This window comes from Lytechinus variegatus, chromosome 4 (assembly GCF_018143015.1).
Source record: "Lytechinus variegatus isolate NC3 chromosome 4, Lvar_3.0, whole genome shotgun sequence".
Taxonomy (NCBI): Eukaryota; Metazoa; Echinodermata; class Echinoidea; order Temnopleuroida; family Toxopneustidae; genus Lytechinus; species Lytechinus variegatus.
The window spans coordinates 8,535,786-8,540,766 of record NC_054743.1 but is presented as its reverse complement, the minus strand read 5'-3'; positions in this window follow the sequence as shown (position 1 = coordinate 8,540,766).

Below are 4,981 nucleotides of genomic sequence, written 5' to 3'. Positions count from 1 at the left end.
GGAGAAAGATGATTTCGTGTACTGACTTAATTTTGAGAGGGAGTTGTTAGCTATCGACTGTTGATTGAAAATATGTGATTTACATAATTTCTTGAGATAGCTCTTCTCTCATTAAGAGATATCCATTCAAGTAACTACTGGTCTTCTTGTGATCTTTACGTCCTTTTAACAACATTTTTTTCTTTTAAACAACTGTTTAATTGTGCTTGTGATTTCAATCAGAAATTTCTCGTTTATCATTTTAGATAAGGAAAGAATAATGTAAAATCAAACATTATTTAAAAAACAAACCTTTTTTTTATACAGTTTTCTGAAAAATATCTTTTCTATTTTTTTTTCTGTGCATAAAGACAATAAAAAAACTTCTTTTTCTTTTTTTTCTGTGGGGGTTGGGCGAAAAAAAACTCAAAACACTTTATTTCTTTTTCTTTTTTGCTTTGACAAGAATGAAAATTCATCATCTTTGTAGTTCCCTTTATCTGTTTTACATTAAGACAAACAATAATTGACAACTTCCATCTACATTAGTTCTACATTAGTGATATTTGTTGCTGTACAGAGACAATGAAAGTATTAACATGGCTTGACGGAATTATGCATAAATGCGTGATAACACTGGTGTGAAATTAAACATCAGATTTTGATTTTGAGAAAATAATGATAAAAAGGGTAATCTTATAAATGTTTACTGATGCTAGAATTGAAGAATTGACCAGAGACTTACTTTATAAAAAAATGCAATTATTAAACTACTATTACATTATTGGTTTTTGTGTTGGGCCTACGGGGGGGGGGGGGGGCTTGGCGGCCATAGACCTTCGAAATCTTCAAGTTCAAGAAAAAAGGGGAGAAAATTATTTTAAAATTATTAGCTGAATGTAATGTCAGTATCTCTAAGATTTTGTGGTATAAAGGTGGAAATTTTGCTCGCTCGCTTCGTTTTATCACTTACCCTCTTCACTTTCGCGCTGCTTTAAATAATTTTCGCTCGTGAATTCATATCTCGCCCCCTCAGTATAAGTGATTAGATACAATACTCTTGTCTGAATTCATGATCATTATGTGTGAGTCGTGGTCAGGGGTCAAGTTCTTAGACTGTAGATCACACGGTTATGGGTTCGATTCTAGTCGCGAGACTAATTTCTTTGGCAAGAAACTTATCACAATTTTACTGCTCACACTCAGGTGCTCATTGGGTACCGCGGAAGGAAACAACCGTCATCATGGTTGGTTCAGTAACATGAACTTGAATTACCATTAAAATACCATTCAATCTTTCCCAAACAATGAAATTCAGGTCAATGTTTTGTTAGATATTAATAGGCCTATGATAAGAAAATATTTTTGCTGGCGGCTGTAACTCTGTGATCATATGGTGATAGGATGATGATTGTGATCGTTTATTTTCAATTGGTCTTATGCCAGTTCGGCCAGTTACCAACTCATGCACAATAATTTGGTCTACCATCAGTTCGTCCAATTCCCACATGGTATCATCAATTCGTCCACTCACCATTTCGTCTCATAACAAGTTAAGCCCATATACTATTTGGTCTAATTGGGCGAAATGAATGAATAGTAAGGGGCATTAGACCCCAAAATGGCTATAGACGAACTGGTGATTAGACGGAGTGATTTTTTTCCACGATAATGGCTGTTAGACGAAATGTTGATGGACGGAATGGCATTAAACAGATGTATACAATATGTGATCAGTGGACGAGTTGGTAATAGACGAACTGACAATTTACCATCCTGATGGCTTCCCGTAATAGGGATTCAAAAGCCCAACCCATTATTGTCCTTATATGATTGGTTATCTTTAAGAACGTGGAACAATTATAAATAAAAATGTGAGGTTGAGAGGTATATATCGGGCGGCGGAAAAATCTCCGAAGACAATGCTGTCCTTTGAACCCATTTATCATCGAAAATGTCGTTTTAACATATCAAAATAAATATTTTGAAGGAATTATCAACATAAAAAAATGCAGTAGATAATGAACTATCAACCGTGTTTATTCATGATAAATAGACAAGCATTCGTCACTCGTGCTCGGCCAAGTTCCAACAGAAAACAAACAAATGACAAATTAACGTTTCGAGTTTTTCAATGATGACAATCTTTTTTTTATCGCCTTTATTTTTTTTAAAAGAAAATCATGCTGCCTATTCAAATGGCTTTATCATGCAGTAAGAAAAATATATCATCTGGAACACTGCGGTATTTTGACGCCTAAGAAGACAGGGTGGGGGCTGCAGCCCTCTTCATGACATTTGTGTATGTGTATTCTAACTTTAATACACCCTTGAACTCATACTCGGTCTCGATCTCTACTCAATGACTAGGCATGTATGCTTGGCTTGGAGTTACATTCACGACTGACTTTATTCTCTAAACTAAACTACAATATATGTATTTCACTGTACATATAGTTACATAATATCCAAGGAAGGCAAAGTGTTAAGGAAAGTATAAACAAATGGAGTTGAACAAGGAGCTGTTGAAGTGTTCATGGTAGGGGTAATACAGCATGATCAATATTTACACAACTGGTCTGGGGTGGAAACATGATGATAGTGAGCTTGTGAACGGAGATGGAAACAGTAGTTGAGATAATGAGGCATGAATGAAAACAATAATAGAATGACAGAATGAGAGGTGATGAAGAATGAAATGTGTAGTAAGAACACAATAATGACCTCGGCCGTCGATCCCGCGATCGTGACCAAAATTGGCACACGTGTTACCCGTGCCATGCCATAAATGAAAAAAAAATCCTGTAAGATCAATACTCTGCGAAAACATCATGCACAAAATCAAATGTTTGCTTTAAATAACTGAACAATGCCCCTTAATGGTATTTTTTTCACGAACTCCTCATAGATGTATTATAAAAATGAAAAAAAAAATCAACATGACATTTATTTTTTTCTCATTTTCTTATGTATTTTTTCCGACTTTTGCTTTTATTCTTTCAATGGAAATGTCGAGGGGATGGGCTGAATAAGCCCCCCAGTCCAACAGGATAATTGTAAAATTGAGCAAAACACATTTTATATTTTTCATACTAAGGCTTTTGAAATATCTCAGTCAAATATTTTATTAAAGTTTCATCCTGTTGTTATTGATAAAATAGATGTGGCTAATTTTCTCACAAAGAAGCGACAACAGATTTAGACGACATACCAAAAACAATGATGCATCCCCCCATTTGGTTGTTAATCTCTCATCCTCCCCTCCCTCCCAAGCAGAAACCTCTCTTCTCTCTAAAGGGCTCAAGTTTTGCCCATGCAACGCCACCAGAAGTTGAACAGTTAGCTCTCAACCAAGACCTCTCTACATTATATCGCAGGATACATCTCAAATAGTTCTTTTTAGATGAACCCCCTTCTGTTCCCGAACCCTTCTACCGGAAAAGCACTTGGACTCCACCCAAGAATAGAGTTCCTTCCCTTGAAACTTACATTCAAGCTGTCTAATCCCAAGTTTGCTCCACGTACAGATACCCTCAACACAGAGCATATGAAAACCTTCCTCGAGAAGAACGCCAGGCTTTCTCACTCAAAAACAGGTCCGACATCATCATCAAGCCTGCAGACAAAGGATCAGCCGTCGTCGTTATGGACCGCCAGCAGTACATCGATGAAGCCATGAAACATCTCAATAATCGAACTCACTATTCACTCCTCGATTCTGACCCTTCTTGTAATTTCTCCCTACAGATCCAATCGACACTGAATGAGATAAAAGAACACAAGCATCTCTCCGAGAAGGCCCACAAATTTCTCTCCCCTACTATAATGCTAAACCTGCCCGCTTCTATCTCCTTCCCAAGATCCACAAACCTTGCAACCCCGGTCGACCCATCCTCTCAGGAAATGGTTCCCAAACAGAGAACATCTCCCCTTTTTGTTGATTACCACATTAAAACCCTTGTCTCACGTGCATCCTCTGACATCCACGACACTCCAAACTTCCTCAGGAAACTAAATCACATCAAGGACCATATATCCGAGACTGCGATCAAAGGCACTTTCGATGTTTCTTCACTGTACACGCATTCCCAAGACGAAGGTATCTAAGCATCATGTGAAGCCTTTGCCGCCAGTGGCCATTCCAGTCCCCCCATATCTGATATCAAATCTCTGATGTCTCATGTACTAACAAAAACAACTTCACATTCATGGGCAAGCACTACCTACAGATATTCGGCACAGCTATGGGCACCCGGATGGCTCCTTCATTCGCCTAGCTGTCTCTTCATGACCAAGCTGGAACAGCAGATGTTAGATTCAGCCCCCTGTCGCCCATGGATTTGGTGGCGTTACATAGACGGTATTTTCTTCATCTGGACCAGGGAGGAAGATAGCCTCCATACATTCACTGACCACATCAATTCCTTCCACAGGACCATCAAATTCACTTCTGATTTCTCCCAACAGGAAACCCACCTCCTTGATGTAACAGTCCAGAAAAAGCCTAACGGTATCACCATTAAGTTTACGCAGATATTTATTACGAACATGTTCGTAATAAATATCTGCGTAAACTTAATTAATTTTAATAGCTATTGGACAATCCTAATTGAACATTACCGATGTAAAACATCTTCTTTTAAGATATACCTCTATTTAGTAAATTAATCCAAATATATGCATATTACATGTAAAGCCATTATGTCTTTTACATCTTCAGATACCCGAAGAAGGCCGAACTAAATGGCCGAAAGCTTGTATTAATAAAAGTTGAAGAAATCCAGGCTACGTCTCCCGCTTCAATGCTTTTTTAGCTTCTTCGCCAATATATTACTCACTGAAGCACCCACGCAATGTTTAGGTCCTTGCTCATCACAATTATATATATATATATGTAAGAGTAAAATATTCATCCCAAATTTGTAGAAGTTGACCACAGTATACATCACTAGACCATGCAATATATTCAGGCAGTGATACAATCACATTACCCTTTGTTAAC